We start from the raw sequence: 22,857 nt of genomic DNA, 5'->3' as shown, positions 1-22,857 counted from the left end.
GGTACATTTTTAACACAAGCAACTTTACAAATCCATTTTCAACACAAGCACCTGTAAAAATCAGTTTGATATTCAAATAACATATAATTCTTTACTAAGTTCCGGCTAGCTGTGCTGGCATATGTTACATATCCACTGCCCTACTTCTCCTGGCATAGCTGGCAACTCCTCATATTGTCACACCCTTATTCATGGTCAAGATGGCAACTCATCTAGCAGACACAGTTCATGTTCAGGCAGAACACTGACTTCTATCTAGGAACATAGAACAGCTAGTGTAAATCTTGGCGGAGGCTGTTTTTTTTTTTTTTTTTTTTTGGTGCATTCATGAAAAAATAGATCCTCTACTATGTATGGTTTGGCCACATCCTATATGCCAGAGTATAACACCCTTGTAGACACACAAACAGACCCACACTGCCCATGACACATTGCATGCACACAGTTTAACTGGGACTTCCACAAATTAGCCACACACCCCAAACCTGGACAAACTGACATTAAGTGTACATATTCATTTTGTAACACTTCAGTTCTTAGACACTTCCCTGTGAAATTCTGTAACACCTCCCTCACCTGTGCAGATGATAATAACTGTGTTATGCCCTTTGCATAATATATAACTTTCTATAGATACTATGGACAAACACTCCAGCATCAGCTTGGCTATTGAAATATTGACCACATTTATTAAAACGTTTACAAATAAAGTTAAGCACTTTCATTCAGCTACACAAACTTTATCAGAACTAATGCACATCTAAACAAAATGTGTATGTATAATATCCTTTTTCAATTAACAATAATGAATCCATTATATATTAAAGAAACATCACACATTTCTTGTGAACCACACTTGAATAATAACTTAAATGCATTAAAATGTTAGAAACCACTAAAACCAATAAACATTAGTTAGATACAGAACGAGAACATAAAGAATATTTCAAATTATACAGTGTTGAAAAAGATAAAAAAATATATAATTTTGCAGCTCTTAATCTTAAAACAGCAGCAATGAAAATCATATAATTTAAGCCAGGGGTCTATTAGCCTGCAGTAAAAGTTGCCAAGTGATGTTTAATATCATAAACATGCTCATGTATGCATTTCTTAAGGGCCCTCTTAGTCTTACCAATGTAAAAGGCACCACATGAACTTAAACTTAATTTTAAAGTACTGTTTAAACTGAGTGGTGGTGTAAATGAGGCAACATTTAACTTTTACTCTGGTCTCTGTAAACACTGGTCTCCCCTATCAGTCTTTTCCTGGGAGTGTGTACACTAAATAATTCTACTTCCCCCATCGTTAAACTACAAGGCACTCCCTGGATGAGTTTAAGCACTCTGGACTCAAACAAAAAAATTCACCTGCAAGCTCTCTGCAAACCTACCAAAATGCTTTATAAATAAAAAATTCTGCTAGCTCCCTATCTCTAAAGTACAAGGCACCCCACCCCAGATGAGTTTAAACACTCGGGACTCAAGCAACAAATTTCACCTGCAAGCTCCATGCAAACCTGCCAAAATGCTTTATAAATAAGAAATTATGCTTCCCCTCATTTCTAAACTACAAGGCACTGCCCTGGATGAGTTTAAACACTCGAGACTCAAATAACAAAATTCACCTGCAAGCTTTCTGCAAACCTGCCAAAACACTTTATAAAAAAGAAAGTGTGTATAAATGTTTTTTCCCTTTAATCATCTCTTCAATATGTAATGTTATTTGGCTTGAATAGTTGTGTTTAATATAATGTGTCTGTTACCCTTGCAATCTTTGTAGTGTGCACACACCCCATCACCCTCCCAGCTTATTTTAATTAGGAATTGTACTTACGGCAGTTTCTGATTCCACTGTGCTTAGTTAAGGAGGAGTTCTAAATGCCCTTAAGCTGTTTTTCTTTACAAGCTGTAAATGTACCCTTATATACCTGACTACTTTTCACCCAATACTTAACTGACCCTAGAATCTACATCTTAAATAGATTTGCCCCGGTCTCACCGATAGTTTTTTTTCTGAGTACTTACCTGCTGGGTCTTGTTTTCTAGGGTATTTATCCCTGTTTTACTCTTAGTTTTATTCTTCTTCTTCTTCCCTGTCCCCCTTAACTCTGTTCTGATGCATCTCCCATGATGCTTTGCTCTGTTCAAATGCTATCCTAGCTGACACCATTTTTTGTTCCATTTTCACTTTCACTCTGGTTTCTGTAAACTCTGGTAACTCCTATCAGTCTTTTCCTGTGAGTGTGTACACTAAATAAGCAAGTATTTTTTTTTCTGTTTGTTTTTTATTTTTTATTATTTCTGTTTGTTTTTTTATATATATATAACTGTACTAAGTGATGGCTTCTGCCTTTTTTAATTTCTCCAAGTCTTTTGGGTTTTTAATACCATGATGGAAATTAACCCCATTCCTAAGTCAAAGTATGATTAAAATTCATGAAATCAGTATTGTTTCAATCTTTGATGTCAGCCAGAAGTGCTCCTCGCAGCACCCGCAATGAGCCCTGTAATGACTCTCTGCAATTCGTATGGAGTTACATGTATTGATAACATATCTAAATACAATTATAGATTTTTTTTATAAGCCCCATTGCTCCTACTACTATTGGAACTATCTAGGTATCGTTCTTCCACATTGCTCTCGTTTCTGCCTGCAAATCCTGATATTTTATAACTTTGTGTCTGTGTGTATGCAAGACACTGTAGTCACGGAGTGTGAAATGTTCAATGCTACTTTTGTCTTCTTTTCATGGACCACTATATCCAAATTTTCTAGCATCTATCCTTTGAATTGTTGGTAATGGATGATCCCATGTGATGTAGACTTCATAATTTTCTACGATGCTTTGTGGGACATGTTTCGATTGTTTTTCCATCACTTCAATGCCATAATGTTTTGCACAATCCCCACTGCAGCATTCTTGCAACATTATTTTGATTTCAGTATACAGTCTTTCTACCATTAGTATGTCATAACCAGCAATGAGGTGTGCGACTGTTTTCAACTTTGTTTTACAAAACCTACATTTGTCTGTTTCTCCCATGTGTTCAATGGATTTTGTAAACCAACGTGTCCATAGCCCACTATCTTGTACCACCAATATTAACCTTTCATCTCTTGGTTTGAATTTTCCTCTCCTTAACCATTCCTGCATTCTATGATGGCTCTGTGTAAGCTTCTTATTTAACAAAAAGTTAAATCTTTGTTGTTAACTGCATGCATTATATATTGTACATAGTGCTGCAGTAGTAGCTTGGATTCTGTATAATGTTGCACTTGGACTGTATTTTAGTTCAAGTTTCTACCTGAGCTATATGATACTTCTGAGAAATCATTTTATTTTTCAAGAAGTGAATCCAATTTACTTAGACTGTAAGCTGTTTTAGTTCTAATATGAACTATGTGTTAGATATTTGAAATGATTTAATGTTACAGGGTGTCAAATCAAGGCTTTTACTGCAGGAATACTATAATATGCATGATGTTGTAGCTGTAACACATAGTCTGTATACTGTTGCTCTTTTTTCTCTGTATCTACTTTAAGTCTCTCAAACTCTACTTTAGGCCTACTAAAACTGTTGTGCTTAATATAACTCAGTATGATAATTATCTAACCTTCTCCTTCTAACCTGCTTTTTCCTGTTTCTTTTTCTCCCTTAGTTCTGCTAATCCCATTTCTAAACTACAAGTAACCACCCCCCGGGATGAGTTTAAACACTCAGGACTCAAACAAGAAAATTCTGCAAACTTGTTAAAATGCTTTATAAATAATAAAGTGTGTATAAATGCGTTTTCCCTTTAATCCGCTTTTCAATATGCAATGTTGTTTGGCTTGCTTAGTTGTGTTTAATATAATGTGTTTGTTACACTTGCAATCTTTGTAGTGTGCACAATCCCCATCCCCTCCCAGCTTATTTTAATTAGGAGTTGTATTTATAGCAGTTTCTACTTGCAGCGGTTTCTGATTCCACTCTTCTTAGTTATAAAGGAGTTCCAAACACCCTTAAGCTGTTTTTCTTTACAAGCTGTAAATATACCTTACTACTTTTCACCCAATACTTAACTAACCCTATAAACAGCATCTTAAATAGATTTGCTGCAACCTCACTGATAGTTGTTTTTTTCTGAGTACTTACCTGCTGGTTCTTGTTCTCTGGGGTATCATGTATCCTGGTTTTGCTCTCAGTTTTTATATTTCTTCTTCTTCCCTGTCCCTCTTAACTCTGTTCTGATGCCTTCTCCCATGATGCTTTGTTCCATTCAAATGCTATCCTAGCTGACACAATATTTTGTTCCAGATTCTGTAGTCTATTTTTCTTCTCTATAACTTGACCCCCATTTCACTATCGTTATATTTGAGTCTATTCCTTGACACTGCAAACCCATCACTTTTCTATACAAAGATACTTATAGTTTCACTATTTTATTTTTTCAGCTTCCAATCTGCTGAGACCTAGACCAACCTGATCCGTTCACCCTCGCTACATTTGGGCTTACTCCACTCCCCTACCATACTCCCATTCCCACCCACCCCTGCATACACTACACTTACATTCTATCCCCAATAACAGCATCCTCTTTCCCCACCCAACTTCCTCCCAGCCCTCCAGTCAAACTTCACATTCTCTGTACTTTAATCAACTTATCATACAAAAGACCTTTTCATAGCCCCCCCCCCACCTGTTAACATACAGGTAATATTTCAACAACCTACTTTATTTCCAAATAGATTGCAAAATATGTTTCTCCCTAATATTAAATATTCTAACAGCTTCCTAGTTATTCTCCTTCTCTCAAACATTCTAATCCTTATCTCCCTCGCTACCTCATATCAATGCACCCTCACACAAATTCTACAGCTACTACAAACTACCCCCAAACCAAACTGTCTGCCACCTACTCTTTCCTTATAACCCTATCACATCTTCTTCATTCTGACACTATAATGTATAGAATCAAGATATTACAACTACCCACACTCCCTCTTAAAACTAAACGAAAAACCTTCCTCCAATACAACCACTTTCATTCTACCAAAATACTCATTTTAAATCTGCTATTATCAGATGATATACATCCCAACCCAAGACCTAACCACAACACTTCTCTCTGTGCTCATCCCTCACACCCCCTAAACTCCACTCCCAGTACTACCTCGCAGACCCTACCATCCTCTTCCATCAAAAACCTATCTATCCTATCTTTAAACATTCAGAGTATCATGAATAAAATCTCCCCATTCCATGCCTGGATCTCCATACACACCCCTAACATTCCCGGCATCTCTGAAACCTGGCTTAAGCCTCACATATCTGACTGAATTTCTTTCCCCAGACTATAACATCTTCCAGCAAAATAGACTTAAGAAAAAAGGTGGTGGGGTTGCAATTCTATAATCTAATCAACTGTCCCTCCACCCTCTACCAATTACTCTTCCAAACTTCCACCCAGCTGAAGTTCTCATTGTCACCTGTAAACGGAATAATCACAATAAACTAGCAATTGCCTGCATCCATATCCCCCCAGGAAACAACACCCCTATCTTAGAGCTCCTTCTCTCCTGGATCTCTCATACAGTGCCATATGAAACTTTTATCTTGGGTGAAGTTAACATCGATTGGAATGCCCTTTATACTGATTCACCTAACACCACCATTAATCTCTTTGCCTTCCACCAGGTAACCTCTGTTCCCACTCATCTAAATAAACACACCAGCTCTGGCGCCATGTTAGATTGGGTATTTACCTCTAACACTGACTCCCGCAACAACCTCTCCACCCTACTTGATACCCAAAGTTATCACCATCCCACCTTCATACTTCAACACTTAGCCCTGCTACACAAATGCCAGCAATTCAATGACTGCCGTAAGCTCTCAAACTTTAATACAGACACTTTAAATCATTCACTCTCTACAATTAACTGGTCCTTCCTCTATGACTTATACCTGGAGGAAGCTGTCCTGGCATTTAACAACATCTTTCTAGACACACTTAACTCCCTGGCCCCCATCAGGGAAATACGAATCAAAACCCATTAAGCCCCCTGGCTAACACAAGCCACTCATACACTTATGCATAAGAGAGATAGTGCATGGAAAAAATGGAATACTTCCACTGATCTTCAGTTTTACAGAGAGCTTCATAATTTAACTAAAAAAAAGCTCACTCTTGACAAGAAAAAAATATTTCCAAAAACCTCTACATAATCCTTACTCCACTCCCCAAAAATTCTAGCAATCAGTAAATAAACTACTACATCCTACACAAAAACAACTGGCAACTTCACTGAAGACTGAATCCACAAAGTTAATGAAGCACTTTTCGTCCAAATACTTATTTTATCTTCATCAGATATTAACATTTACAAAAATCAAGTTTAAATAGTCATGTTTAACCATGATTAAAATCAGCTGGTCTCTTCATCTTAAAATTTAAAGGAACAGAGTTAAAATAGCATTGTGAACAAAATATGCATTTTCCTGTTCTTTAAAACTGCCTTATTTAACAAGCAAATGAATACATTTATCGCAGCAGCAATATGGTGAAAATCATATACGGAAATTGTTGAAAAATGTAAAGAGTCTCCTCCTTTATCTAACCTTACATTATAAACATTTTCAAGTAAAAAATGAATAAGTAAAACATAATTTCTATAATGTTGTTACTACAGTATTTCATCTTATTAAGCTTTTCAGTTTTAAACAGCATGTGATAGAACACGTCGTTCAATCCTGGAAAGTTATAAGCATTGAGACAAATTTGCCAGAGCAATTCCAACTTTTCTAATAATAAGGTGACTGGAACCACTCTCGGATTACTGTCCACTTGATCAAGTATCCAGATACCAATCAAAAAATTATATTCAAGCACATTTTTGCACTATACAAGTGCACACCCTTACCACCAAAAAAGATCGGTGATAAAGGGCCAATTAGTAAGGGCTGCCAGAATGGGGTCTACAGATAAGGACTTCCATAGTGAGTGCCAGTTCTTGAAGAAATTATTCACAAAAAGAGCATACCCGAGTACTTGACAAACTAATAGAAGAAGTTGTGGAGAAAAGAATTAATGGTGTGTACATACCTATTCTTATACAACAACTTACTGAATTGAATGACTATTCTATGAATGATAGTCAGGTTGATATGGAAAATCAGGTCCAGGACACAATCATTGGGACAGGTATGAACCAAACTGATTTCACAATGAGCAATATTACAACCTTTAACCTTGATTATCGTCACATAAAGAACATACTGATAAAAAACTGGAATATTCTGTTAGAGGACAAACTAATAGTGGACAAACTGGGTACAGAACCAAGATTCATTACTAGGAAGGATAGAACACTCAAGAATATATCAGAAGGTGAGTGCAGGATTCAATCATATGCAATAGGGATGAAACAATGTGGTAGTTGCCCCTATTGCAAATACATTCATGTAGGTATGTCACTGCACATAAACAACACACATTTGAGTAACAGAAGAAAAGTTAATTGCAACTCCAAAATGAACATATATGTGGCTAAATGTCAAAATTGTGATTCATTCTACGTCGGTAAAACCAAGCATAGAATGAGAAACCGCATATACAAACATATATATATTGTATTAATAAACACAAACTGGACAATGCTTTAGCAAAGCATATAGGACAATATCCAGAACATGAATTTAAATTCTGGATACTTGATCAAGTGGACAGTAATCCAAGAGGGGGTCCATTCACCTTATTATTAGAAAAGTTGGAATTGCTCTGGCAAATTCGTCTCAGTGCTTATAACTTTCCCGGATTGAACAACATGCGTTCTATCACATGCTGTTTAAAACTGAAAAGTTAAATGAGATGAAATACTGTAGTAACAACATTATAGAAATTATGTTTTACTTATTATTTTTTTACTTGAAAATGTTTATAATGTAAGGTTAGATAAATGGGGAGACTCTTTACATTTTTACACAATTTTCATATATGATTTTTTACCATATTGCTGCTGCGATAAATCTATTCATTTGCTTGTTAAATAAGGCAGTTTTTAAAGAGCAGGAACATGCATATTTTGTTCACAACGCTGTTTTAACTACTGTTCCTTTAAATTTTAAGATGAAGAGACCAGCTGATTTTAATCATGGTTAAGCATGACTATTCAAACTTGATTTTTGTAAATGTTAGCATCTGATGAAGTTCAAAGAAGTATTTGGATGGGAGGCGGAGCCTAATGCCTAACTGAAAGCAGCAAATTGTTTAGCTCCACATATTCATGCTAGAAATAACAGGAAAATCTTATTATAATCAAATAATTCTTGATAACTATTATATGAGAAACCCTTAGCAATAGAACCACCAATTTTGAAGAAGAAATTTTGAAATTTTCCTGTCAAATAAACCTGAAGACTAAGCTGTGTGGAAATGAGCAATTCCAAGAACTCTCACTCAGATTCTACTCTGAAAAGAGAAATCCAGCTGATGTCAACCACCCTTCAAGATTTATCTCTGAAGATGGACAGATTTACTGAAAACCTAGAAAACCTTAAAGAAAATTGCCAAAAGCAGACTGATGTCTTTAATGAAATTCTACAGCAAAAGCAACTAAAAATGTCAGACATCGAAACATCTCTAAATGATATCAACGGAAGGCTAAAAGAAGAAGAACTTCATAGTGAATTTCTACTACAACAGAATACTTGGTTAATAAACAAAATAGATGATATCAAGAATAGGGAAAGACACACTACAAAAAGACACAACTTTCTCTTCATGAATTTAAAGGGAACATGGAATAATGTGAACTTAAAGGAATATATAATTATAAATGTCATATGTGTTTTAAAAACAACAATATAATCTCACTACCAGAAGAAATGGATTGGTCAAATTCTACCTCCTTAAAGAGAACCTCTGGAAAAAATATTTGGACTGATGTGAGAAAGAAAAAACAAAAGACTGATACTAAGAACATTGATGATGCAAATTCTCTCAAAGCATTAACTAACGTATGATTCTTATAGATAGCCTTTATTTCATAAAGTTCTTGTTCAATACACTTCAGACACATAAACAGTTTTTTTTAAAAAAGGTATCATAATTTATATGTTAATGTAATAATATAGTTGGGGACTTGATGGAATTATAGTGTTTGAGTTATATAGTTTTATGTAATTGAAAAGTATACTTGGAGGTTTTTTTTTCTTGTTAAACTCTCACTCATAGAGCATTAGTATCTTAATGAAATGTTAGTGTTATTCCAAACTTATTAACATGATGATTACTAATCAATGTGGTAACATTTTAATAATTTAAATCCAACTTTTTATAATGCGTTTTAAAATAAACACTTCTTGAACTTGTAATTTTCTCACATGAGTGAGAGAAAACGTTTAAAAAAAAAATCCGCCTACTAGCGGTTTAAAATTCTAAAGAGCCGTTAGCGGCTAACTGCTTTAAAATATATTTTCGAGCTCTCTAGTCATGTTATTACTTCCTTATCACTAAAATTGTCCAGCATTCTATTTGATATATATGAAACATGTTTGTATGCTGAATTCATAGAACACTTCCTTAGTTCGTGAATGGTGCACTTTGCACAATCCCACAGTGATTTTCTTGACAGTTAAAATATAAAAAAAAAAAAAAATGAACATTGATCTGAATTGCAGTCCCTTTATAGATTAATTTTTACTGCAGAAACAGGATCTCTAAAACATAGACTAGACGTTAGTAAAGAATGGGTAGGAAAACATATTATTAGAACAGAAAGACTAAACTACACCTACTGGTCTTCTTTGTGAAAACGTCTCATATCTGATACCTGATTTTACACATAGGCAGTTTAACTTCTTTCATAATACAGTGAATTAAGGTAAGCTAATTGATGGGAGCTCTTTTACTTATGAGATTGAATGCTAATATATGTGAATACTAAATATACTTACATCTGAGATCTGTTATACATTTATTTATTAAAAAACCCTCTCCACACTGTCAAAGAAACTCCATAAACAATAAAAATTAATGATAAGTGTGTTTATCATTAATCACTGTTTGTTTTAAGCGATAAGAGTTAAAGAATATTTATTCACAATATTCATTCATTTTTTGATTGCTCACTTAATCCCATACAAGGTTAGTGAGTAGGCATGCCCCATTCTGGCAGACAGAAGAAATAATGGGATACCAACCCTTCCCAGGATGCTCACACACAATCATTATTATATAGCACGCACTTATGGGCAATCTAGTAGACTTTAACAAGAAACTAGATCCCTCAGTATATACATATGTGGACACAGGGAGGATGTACAGAACCTACACAGAAGATGCCCCAAGAAAGAACTAAAATAGAAGACTAAGCAATATAGGGCAACAATGCTAACTACTGCATCACTTGTTTGTTCTAAACATGGAGTTTAATATGATAAATGCAAACAAAACACAAATGTATATATTACTGAACATTTCACCTCCGGAGAGGGATGGTCTTCTGACCTACACCGTAAAGAATATAGTTACGCTTCTTGAGGGTGTGTAGTTCAAACAAACAATATAAAGCAGTAGTAATAACAACAGATAGAAAAGACCTTTAAAAAGAATATTATAAAAAATGTACTGCTCATTGGAGTGATACATAGATGAAAAATGAGAACACAGCTTATTAAAACTTCTTAAAAGAAACATCTCAGTTTTGTAATTTGAATTTAACTGTTATAGTACTACAGCATACATACACATTCCAACTGCATTTATAATTGCCTGGCTCAAAGGATATATGTGTTTCATTTAAGTTTGCTTCCTTCCATATTGTCTGCTAGATGTTGGAAATAGCAATTTTACTGTGATGCTAAACATTATCAGCTTACTTCCTGCTGAACCAATGTGTGCATCATCACTGCATGTTCTATAAAGTATCAAGCAGGCTGCATATAGGTAAACAAGAAACATAAGTCATACTTCTACAGATTCATATCAGGATATAAAGTGCAAAAAAAATTCTGATAACATGTTCTGGGAAATTAAAAGGGTTCATCATTAAAAATAAAAACAAAAATGAGTAGTTTAAGAGAGAGTAAGATTTTCTATATCATATTCCTTTGCAGTTCCAAATATATTAACCCCATGGTAAATCAACCCTGGAACAAGAAAACACTTTATTGCAAATGAAGTTCAGCAGCCTGAAAGATGCTATTAGTAGAAATGATTGACATTGCCAGACTTGAACTTCAGTCTGTGATATTATGTCACACAACTACCATTGGCTGAACTACCTGCTCCCAGATAACATACAGTCCTTGACATAGCCAGGCTATTAACACTAACAATTCATGAATATTATGGAAAAGACAACTGATCACATGACTTATTCAATGAATAATCATTACACTACTGTTTCGAGGAAGGAAGAGATACTGTTCTAATTTAAACTAGCAAATGTGAACTATTCTCTAATGAAAGACGCTTGATTAATGATATTAGAGATATATATAGGAACCATATGCTCATTTAAAAGTAGTTTACTTTATTTATCTTAAAATGGATAAACATACAGAAATACATTTAATAAAGGCATTTGGTTCTCTGAAATAACTACTAATGTTTCTTTATATTCACTAAGTTGGTCTGGCATACTATTCAGTCGTAAATGAAACATGTTGCAGACTGAATTTAAAGAACACCTCTTAAGTTTGTGAATTGTATGCTTCGCACATTCCCACAGTGGCTATCATGACAGTCTGAATGAAAATAAAAATGAACATTGATCCGAACTGCAGTTCTTTTATAGGGGAGCGGAGTGAGCCCGAAGGGTGAATGGGGCAGGGAAGAACAGAACAGAAAGGAGAACCAGCAGCTGAAAAAGTATCAGCCACTGCAGCAGAGATAGCAGGTAAGAAGTTATGGTCGATGAGTATATAGATAAAGGTAAATGGATATCAGGAAAGGGAATAAAGAGTTACAAGGTTTAGGAATGGGGTTCTGTTCAGGATAGGCTGTTCCTGGATCGCTCGTCAGACATGATGGCTGCATGGAGTCTTACTTTACTGTTAGACTCCATGCAAGTCATTGTGAATCCGACCCCAAGTTTAAATAGTCATGTTTAACCATGATTAAAATCAGCTGGTCTCTTCATCTTAAAATTTAAAGGAAAAGAGTTAAAATAGCATTGTGAACAAAATATGTATTTTCCTGTACTTTAAAACTGCCTTATTTAACAAGCAAATGAATACATTTATCGCAGCAGCAATGTGGTGAAAATCATATACGGAAATTGTTGAAAAATGTAAAGAGTCTCCTCCTTTATCTAACCTTACATTATAAACATTTTCAAGTAAAAAATTAATAAGTAAAATATAATTTCTATAATGTTGTTACTACAGTATTTCATCTCATTAAGGTTTTCAGTTTTAAACAGCATGTGATAGAATACGTCGTTCAATCCTGGAAAGTTATAAGCATTGAGACGAATTTGCCAGAGCAATTCCAACTTTTCTAATAATAAGGTGACTGGACCCACTCTTGGATTACTGTCCACTTGATAAAGTATCCAGAATTTAAATGCATGTTCTGGATATTGTTCTATATGCTTTTCTAAAGCGTTGTCCAGTTTGTGTTTATTAATACAATATAAATGTTCATATATCCGGTCTCTCATTCTATGCTTGGTTTTACCAATGTAGAATGAATCACAATTTTGACATTTAGCCACATATACGTTAATTTTGGAGTTGCAATTAACTTTTCTTTTGTTACTCAAATGTGTGTTGTTTATGTGCAGTGATGCACCTACATGAATGTATTTGCAATAGGGGCAACTACCACATTGTTTTATCCCTATTGCATATGATTGGATCCTGCAATCACCTTCAAATATATTCTTGAGTGTTCTACCCTTCCTAGTAATGAATCTTGGTTCTGTGCCCAGTTTGTCCACTATTAGTTTGTCCTCTAACAGAATATTCTAATTTTTTATCACTATGTTTTTTTATGTGACGATAATCAAGGTTAAAAGTTGTAATATAGCTCATTGTGAAATCAGTTTGGTTTGTATCTGTCCCAATGATTGTGTCCTGGACCTGATTTTCCATATCAACCTGACTATCATTCATAGAACAGTCGTTCAGTCCAGTAGGGTGTTGTATAAGAATGGGTATGTACACACCATTAATCTTTTTCTCCACAACTTCTTCTATTAGTTTGTCAATCAAAGTACTCGGGTATGCTCTTTTTGTGAATAATTTCTTCAAGAACTGGCACTCACTATGGAAGTTCTCATCTGTAGACCCCATTCTGACAGCCCTTACTACTTGGCCCTTTACCACCGATCTTTTTTGGTGGTAAGGGTGTGCACTTGTATAGTGCAAGAATGTGTTTGAATATGATGGTTTCCTATAAATGTTTGCTTGTTATCTATTTTCAACATAATTTTTGGTAAGTTGGACATCTAAGAATGCTATTTCATTTGGGTCAAAATTATATGTAAACACTAAGAAGTCTGTAGTCTCATTAAAATAATCAATGAGAATTTTTGCCTCTTCATGTTTCCCTTTTATTAGTAAAAAGATGTAATTGAAATAGTGTGTAAAATAAATTATTTTTAAGGCTATTCCTTCCTTATAGAGTACAAATTGATGTTCCCAGTAACTCATAACCAAATTTGCAAAGCTAGAGCCACAGGGGGAACTCATGGCTACTCCACTTTTTTGCAGGTAATAGTTTCCTTTAAAATAAATGTAATTGTGGGATAGAACTATATCTAGAAGTTATTCCACTAGACTGATGTCATTCTGCGGCGCCCCTTTCTTCCATAGTAATTGACTAACCCACTCTATGCCCAATGCTTGTGGTATTGACGTATATAAGCCATTTACGTCAACTGTAAAGACGTTGTACTGTTCATCATACTTCAATTCATTAATTTTTTGCAGGAATGATCATGAATCTTTACATATTACTTCTTCTGTTGTTACATATTTTTAAAGTATATTGTCTATCACTTTAGCACATACTGATAAAAAAACTGGAATATTCTGTTAGAGGACAAACTAATAGTGGACAAATTGGGTACAGAACCAAGATTCATTACTAGGAAGGGTAGAACACTCAAGAATATATCTGAAGGTGAGTGCAGGATTCAATCATATGCAATAGGGATGAAACAATGTGGTAGCTGCCCCTATTGCAAATACATTCATGTAGGTATTTCACTGCACATAAACAACACACATTTGAGTAACAGAAGAAAAGTTAATTGCAACTCCAAAATGAACGTATATGTGGCTAAATGTCAAAATTGTGATTCATTCTACGTCGGTAAAACCGAGCATAGAATGAGAAACCGCATATAAGAACATATATATATTGTATTAATAGACACAAACTGGATAATGCTTTAGCAAAGCATATAGGACAATATCCAGAATATGCATTTAAATTCTGGATACTTGATCAAGTGGACAGTAATCCAAGAGGGGGTCCATTCACCTTATTATTAGAAAAGTTGGAATTGCTCTGGCAAATTCATCTCAATGCTTATAACTTTCCAGGATTGAACAACATGTGTTCTATCACATGCTGTTTAAAACTGAAAAGTTAAATGAGATGAAATACTGTAGTAACATTATAGAAGTTATATTTTACTTATTAATTTTTTACTTGAAAATGTTTATAATGTAAGGTTAGATAAATGAGGAGACTCTTTACATTTTTACACAATTTTCGTATATGATTTTTCACCATATTGCTGCTGCAATAAATGTATTTGTTTGCTTGTTAAATAAGGCAGTTTTAAAGAGCAGGAAAATGCATATTTTGTGCACAACGCTATTTAACTACTGTTCCATTAAATTTTAAGATGAAGAGACCAGCTGATTTTAATCATGGTTAAGCATGACTATTTAAACTTGATTTTTGTAAATGTTAGCATCTGATGAAGTTCAAAAAAGTATTTGGATGGGAGGCGGAGCCTAATGCCTAACTGAAAGCAGCAAATTTTTGAGCTCCACATATTCATACTAGAAATAACAGGAAAATCTTATTATAATCAAATAATTCTTGATAAATATTATATGAGAAACCCTTAGCAATAGAATCACCAAGAAGAAGAAGAAGAAGAAATTTTGAAATTTTCCTGTCAAATAAACCTGAAGACTAACTAAGCTGTGTAGAAATGAACAATTCCAAGAACTCTCACTCAGATTCCACTCTGAAAAGAGAAATCCAACTGATGTCAGCCACCCTTCAAGATTTATCTCTGAAGATGGACAGATTTACTGAAAACCTAGAAAACCTTAAAGAAAATTGCCAAAAGCAAACTGATGTATTTAAGGAAATTCTACAGCAACATCAACTAAAAATGTCAAACATCGAAACATCTCTAAATGATATCGACGGAAGGCTAAAGGAAGAACTTCATAGTGAATTTCTACTACAACAGAATACTTGGCTAATAAACAAAATAGATGATATCGAGAAGAGAGAAAGAAAAACAAACATAAAAATTTTTGGAATCCCAGAGAAGTCAGAGGGAGAGGACATCATCTCATTCTTGAATTCATGGTTACCTGAAATCTTAGAGCTGAAAGAGGGCTTATCCTATGGAATTGAAAGAGCACACAGGGCCATTGGAAAACCACTTTCTGTTTCATCAGAGTCATCTCCAAGATCTATAGTGGTTAAATTTCTGTCTTTATGGACAAATAACTTATCTTGAGATCTACATGGAGGAAAAGTCCACTTACTCACAAGCAATCCCAAATAAGATTTGATAATGACTTTTCAGCAAGAGTCTTAGAACAAAGAAAGAGAGCTTGGCCCTTAGTGAAACTCCTAAAACAAAACAAAATAAAGTCACAACTTGTATACCCTGCCAAAATCAGAATACATCATAATAATGACATGCGAACTTTTAATAACATTGAAGAAGCCACTTCCTTCATTAAAAACAACAATATAATCTCACTACCAGAAGAAATGGATTGGTCAAATTCAACCTCCTTAAAGAGAACCTCGGGAAAAAATACTTGGACTGATGTGAGAAAGAAAAAACAAAAGACTGATACTAAGAACATTGATGATGCAAATTCTCTCAAAGCATTAACTAACGTATGATTCTTATAGATAGCCTTTATTTCATAAAGTTCTTGTTCAATACACTTCAGACACATAAACAGTTTTTTTTTAAAAAAAGTATCATAAATTATATGTTAATGTAATAATATAGTTGGGGACTTGATGGAATTATAGTGTTTGAGTTATATAGTTTTATGTAATTGAAAAGTATACTTGGAGGTTTTTTTTTTCTAGTTAAACTCTCACTCATAGAGCATTAGTATCTTAATGAAATGTTAGTGTTATTCCAAACTTATTAACATGATGATTATTAATCAATGTGGTAAAATTTTAATAATTTAAATCCAACTTTTTATAATGCGTTTTAAAATAAACACTTCTTGAACTTGTAATTTTCTCACATGAGTGAGAGAAAACATTTTAAAAAAAAATCCGCCTACTAGCGGTTTAAAATTCTAAAGAGCCGTTAGCGGCTAACTGCTTTAAAATATATTCTCGAGCTCTCTAGTCATGTTATTACTTCCTTATCTTCACTAAAATTGTCCAGCATTCTATTTGATATATATGAAACATGTTTGTATGCTGAATTCATAGAACACTTCCTTAGTTCATGAATGGTGCGCTTCGCACACTCCCACAGTGATTTTCTTGACAGTTAAAAAATATAAAAAAAAACGAACATTGATCTGAATTGCAGTCCCTTTATAGATTATTTTTTACTGCAGAAACAGGATCTCTAAAACATAGACTAGATGTTAGTAAAGAATGGGTAGGAAAACATATTATTAGAACAGAAAGACTAAGCTACACCTATCTACAAAAGGTTATTACAGCTGAGTGCTCCTCCATGCGTCTTCTGCAGTTAACTCCTACTGCTCCTCTAGGCGTCAAATATTGATTGTTCATATTTACATTAATAATTCCAAAACCATGTTACATACAAGGTACCAGGATATTTTGTCTTGAAGCATATGTGATGGCAAACACAACTATATTGATATTTGACTTCTCTCAATGAGTATTTTCTATTACTGTAAGGTGATAACTTCATTCTTTGTAGGCTTAAGCCACACCCACTGGGAGTTAAAGGCATACACTCAAAAGAGCTGTACTGGAGGGAATGGGTTAATACTGGTCTTCTTTGTGAAAACGTCTCATATCTGATACCTGATTTTACATGTAGGCAGTTTAACTTCTTTCATAATACAGTGAATTAAGGTCAGCTAATTGATGGGAGCTCTTTTACTTATGAGATTGAATGCTAATATATGTGAAGACTAAATATACTTACATTTGAGATCTGTTATACATTTATTTATTAAAAAACCCTCTCCACACTGTCAAAGAAACTCCATAAACAATAAAAATGAATGATAAGTGTGTTTATCATTAACTGCTGTTTGCTTTAAGTGATAAGAGTTAAAGAATATTTATTTATTTATTTATTTAGTTATTTCCAGTTTGATTACCAGGGAAGTCCACTGGGCCAGAACCTGACCATTTTCAGTGGAGGCCCGGGGAGAAAAGCTCCATAAGCAATGTGAATACAATCTAAGTTACATAGTGTTGATGGTAAAAAAATACATGTATAATTACATTCATACAGTTAGTAAAAAAGCAAATGCACACAGTATACCTCATAAACATCATTAAGGAAGGTAGATAAAACAGATTTTCAGTAGTTTCCCTTCAGAGCAGCAAGTTTCAACTGTCTGTAAGCAAGTTTCAACTGTCTGTAATATAGAGATCTGAGGTTACTTGATATTTACAATATTTACATACAAGGAATAGAGAGAGAGAATTACTTAAACTGAGAAGTAGCTTAAGTTTGATTTAGTAGCAATAGAAAAATAATAGTTCTAGGGTAGTGTGAAGTGAAAGAGTATAGAGGGTTCAATGGGTAGTTATTTAAATTTAAGTGGGATGAAAGCAGGAACACTTATGTTTAGAAGACAGGTAAGAGAAAAGTTGGGTTTTGAAGGATTCAGAGTTAGATGTTGTTCTAAGTGAAGGAGGGAGAGAGTTCCATTTCCTGCCTAAAGAGTAGGAGAGAAGGAGTTGGCCAGCAGGGCGTTTGGGTTTGTGGATAGAGATTAAATTTTGGTGCTCAGATCTTAGAGATCTATTTGGGATGTACGGAGGAAGGATGTTTGTCAAGGCTGGGCATTTATCAGGGTAGAATATTAATTTGTGAGCAGTGGTTAGTTGGAGATAGTCTAGGTAGTTAGAGAGTTCAAGCCAGTTCAGAGTTTGTAGGGAAAGGCAATGGTGAGTAGAGGTTTTAGATTTGGTTGCAAATTTAGAGATCTTATTATAGCAAATTTCGAGTTTAGAGGAGTTGGAAGAAGACAGGTTAGTTAGGAGTGGGGCTCCATATAGTAAAGATGGTAGAAGATAGGTAGTTGCTAAGGTATGCCTAGAGGAGTTGGAGAGAAAGCGGTTGTTCCTATAGAGCATACCTAGCTTTTGCTGGGTTTTCTTTATGTTTTGTTGTATGTGGTTATCAAGTTTAAGGTGCTCGTCTTTGGTGATGCCAAGGAGTTTTGCAGATGGGACCACCTCTATAGTAGAGTTAGTTTGGCTTAGGATTTTGAAAGCATTTTTGTCAAAAGTGAAAGCTCTGGAGGGAGGGAAAAGAAGAATTTTAGATTTATTAGAGTTGAGAGAGAGAGATGATTTTGGTGCATCCAGTTCTCAGTAGTGGAAAAAGCTATTTGGGTTTTTATCAGTAGTTCAGGAAGGTTAGAGGCGGCACAGACTTAGGTAGAGTTATCAGTGTATTGGATAACTGTTGTGTCTAGGATGGCAGTGTGAAGGTTATTTATGAAGATGTTGAAAAGCATGGATCCAAGGATGGACCCCTGGGGAATGCCAGTGGGTGTAGGGAAAAAGGAGGAGGTGGAGTTTTTCCATCTGACAGCTTGAGATCTGTCTGATAGGTAGCTGGAGAACCATGATTGAGTATCAGGGGAGAGATGAAGGTTGGCTAGATGAAAGAGAAGGTGTTTGTGAGAGATGGTGTCAAAGGCTTTAGAAAGATCTAGCAGTACAGTGGAAACTAGTAATCCAGAATCCCTGGCTTGATTGACTGTTTCTAAGAAGGATAATAAGGCAGTAATGGTGCTGTGTCCAGGGCGGAAGCTGTGTTGGGTGGGTGTTAGGAGGTGGTTCTGGGTTAAAAAAGGCATGAGTTGGTGGTGGACACATTTTTCTAGGATTTTTGATATAGGTGAGAGTAGGGCAATTGGGCGGAAGTTGGAGATATTAGTATTTTTGCCTCCTTTATGAAGCGGTAGAATGTAGGCTGATCGCCAAAGAATCGGAATGTACGACTCTTTTAAAGATCTGTTAATTAAGATGCTGATAGGGAGAGCAATACCTTCAGCAGCACATTTAAGGAAGGAGGAGGGGATGTTGTAATTGGCATTAAAGCATTGCTTTAGTTTCGATAATTGCCTTTTTATAAATGTGGTTGAAACAGGTTTCAGCTGGAAATTGAGAGGACAGTTAAAGGGGTTGTTAGGTGTAAAGGAAAGAGAGTTGGATGTATTATTGTTAGGGAAGAATTTAGTTAAATTTGCTATAGATTCAGTAAAGAATTTGTTGAAGTGAGAGCTTAGTTCTGTGTCAGTTATACTAGGGTCAGGGCAGGGGTTATTCCTGGAGCCTGGATAGAGAAGGGAATTAACTGATTTCCAGAATTGTTTTGGGTTCTTATTATGGTTGGACTGAAGTTTATTGTAGTAGTTTTTTTTGTCCAGGGTGATTAGTTTTTTTGCTTGGTTGCGGAGTTGGGTGTATTGGAGCAGGGATGAAGGCATAGCTTCCAGGATTTGTCCCTTTGATGCATGATTTGTTTTGTTTCTTTGGATAGACAAGGGGCAGAATTAGCTTTGACTCGTTTGTTTCTTGGTGGGGCTAGGGAGTTGAGAGTATTTAGGAAGATAGAGTTAAATTGTTCTACAGCGTTGTCTAGGGGAAAAGTATTTAGGATCTGCCAGTTAGTATGTTTAAAAATGTTTGAGAAAATTGTGGGGTTGAAGTTGCTGAGATTACGAGTGTGGATGTAATGGTGTTGATATTGGGTGGAGTTAGCTGAGCGGTGTATGGAAGTGGGGAGATGGTCACTAAAGGTGTCAGGGATAGTGCCAGAAAGAATTATTTTGGTTGGATGAGAGACTAGGATCCAGTCAATGATGGATCCTGGGGGATTGTTTTTGTTAGGCCGGGTGGTTGAGTGGATTACTTGGGTGAAGTTGTAGAGGTTAATGAATTGGGAGGGGGAAGGAGAGTTTATTTTATTCCAATCAATGTTAACGTTGCCTAGAATGTAGGTTTCAAATTTGATTTCTGTTGAGGCCCAGTAAAGAATATTTTCGAGGGTAGGGATGTTGTCACCTGGGGATATGTATAGGAAGATAATGCAGATGTTCTTATGTTTATTTAGTCGTAGGAGACTGGCTGTAAGTTCAGCATTTTTGAATTGTGGAGTTGGGATTTGTAAAGGGATCAAGGAGAGGAGGTTAGAGAAGATTATTGCAGAGCCTCCACCTTTTTTATTTAATCGGTCACGTCTGAGGATTTGGAAACCAGGAGGTAAGATTTCAGAGTCAGCAATGTGGGGTTTTAGCAAGCTTTCAGAGATGGCTAAGATGTCAGGTTGGTTGTGGCAAATCCAAGCTTGTAGCTGGTATATTTTGTTATTTAGGCTCTGAGCATTAATAGTGAAGAACTTAAGGGGGTTAGGAGAGGAAGCGGTAGAAGAAGTGGGAGGGGGACTAAGATTGTTTCCAATGGGAGAAGAAGGGGTTGGGGGGAAGTTGTTAGTAGTGAGGCAGGGGCCAGGGTTGGGATGAATATCGCCAGATAAGGCCAGGTCATTATTGGAAGTAACTCTAAGTCTTTTGGGTTTATGAAGTAGGAAGCTGTTAGGGGGTGGCAGGAGTTTAAGAGTGAATGTTTTTGTTACGGTGAAGTGTTTGGGATGGAAAAGGTACAGTGTTTTGGGAGGAATAAGAGAGGAAGATATGTTGTTGTAGTGGGTAGATAGAGATGGTTGTAGGTGAGTACAAGGGATAGTTTGAGTAGGAGGTAGGGATAGGGGTATTTTGTGAGAGTAGGAAGTAGCATAATATAGAGGAATGAGTAGTACAAGAAGTGAGGATGGGACACAGATAGTATGAAGGATTTTGGATGGCATGTTCAGCATGGGGAAAATTGAAGAGATAGATGTAGTGGAGGAGTACAGGCAGAAATGGGGTGAGGAGCTTAGGAAATGGATGGGGTTGAAAGTATTTGCAGGGGAGAGAAAGGGAGTATGTGTGGTGAGGAGAGAAGTATGATGGAGTGGGATGAGAAAGAGTGGGAGGGGTAGTAAGAAGAAGGACTATGATAGGTTAATTGGTAAAGTGAAGTATAGTGAGGTGGGAGGAGTAAGAGTGGGAGGAGGTAATGAGGAAAGGACTCTGATTAGTTAATTGGTGTATGTGGGGGGTTATGAGAGGTATAAAGGTAGAGGTGCTGGGGCGGGTGGGAAATGGGGGCAGGGTAGTGGAGCGGAGTGAGCCTGCAGGGCAAACAGAGCGGGAAGAGCCAAAGGAAGGAGAAATGCGAGGAAAACAATCAGTAGAGTGCGAGAGCCAGAAGGTAAGTTTGCAGAGATATATATTAAGTTTGAAGACTGACAGTGAAGTGGAGTTGAATGGAGATATGTACTAAAATGACAGTAGAGAAGGGTCAGAGTCTTTGAGCTTGGAGATGGGAATTTGTGGAGTGGAGGAAGAGGATAGGTAGTCCTGGGAGAATACTGAGGGAGAGAGCAGTGGGAGAGATATCTAGGAAACACTGAAGAAGAGAATAAGGTACCAAGTGGGAAAAAGTAGTAGAGACAGCAAGAAGGTAGAGGATCGCCACCTAGTGGGCAGTTTGTATGAGTGTAACAGAGACCCCTACGAGGAATATCCAGTTAGGGGATGGAAGGGGTTATCATAATTCAGCATAGGGTAAAATAAAATATAGGAGGGAGAGTAGGGATAATTTAAATAGACAAGAAAAGGGGAAGAGTTGGCTGCTGGCTAGCCTGGCAGGGGAGTGCACTGTGACCTACTAGAAAGTATGTACTACCTTTACATATTACAAGATGGATAAAGCAGTACGCATACTTTCTCTGAAATATCCTTGTAGGGAGCAGATGGGATTTTAGGTTTGATTTAAAGTCCCTTGTTTATGGGTTTTCAGCATGGACTATCATTAGGGTGCATTCAGGAGGAGAAGGAGGATAGGCAGGAACACAAGTTTCTCTGAAATGTCCTTGTAGGGAGCAGATGGGATTTTAGGTTTGATTTAAAGTCCCTTGTTTATGGGTTCTCAGCATGGACTTCCGTTAGGGTGCATTCAGGAGGAGAAGGAGGATAGGCAGGAACACAAGTTTCTCTGAAATGTCCTTGTAGGGAGCAGATGGGATTTTAGGTTTGATTTAAAGTCCCTTGTTTATGGGTTCTCAGCATGGACTTCCGTTACGGTGCATTCAGGAGGAGAAGGAGAATAGGCAGGAACACAAGTGTAGGAAACCACAAACGCTGGAACCAGGGATCCACAGCAGCCAGGTGCAGGACTATAGCTTCCTTCCATATTGTCTGCTAGATGTTGGAAATAGCAATTTTACTGTGATGCTAAACATTATCAGCTTACTTCCTGCTGAACCAATGTGTGCATCATCACTGCATGTTCTATAAAGTATCAAGCAGGCTGCATATAGGTAAACAAGAAACATAAGTCATACTTCTATAG

This window comes from Protopterus annectens, chromosome 4.part0 (assembly GCF_019279795.1).
Source record: "Protopterus annectens isolate FY-2018-M chromosome 4.part0, PAN1.0, whole genome shotgun sequence".
In the NCBI taxonomy this organism is placed as follows: Eukaryota; Metazoa; Chordata; order Ceratodontiformes; family Protopteridae; genus Protopterus; species Protopterus annectens.
Note: the sequence above shows the minus strand (reverse complement) of the source record.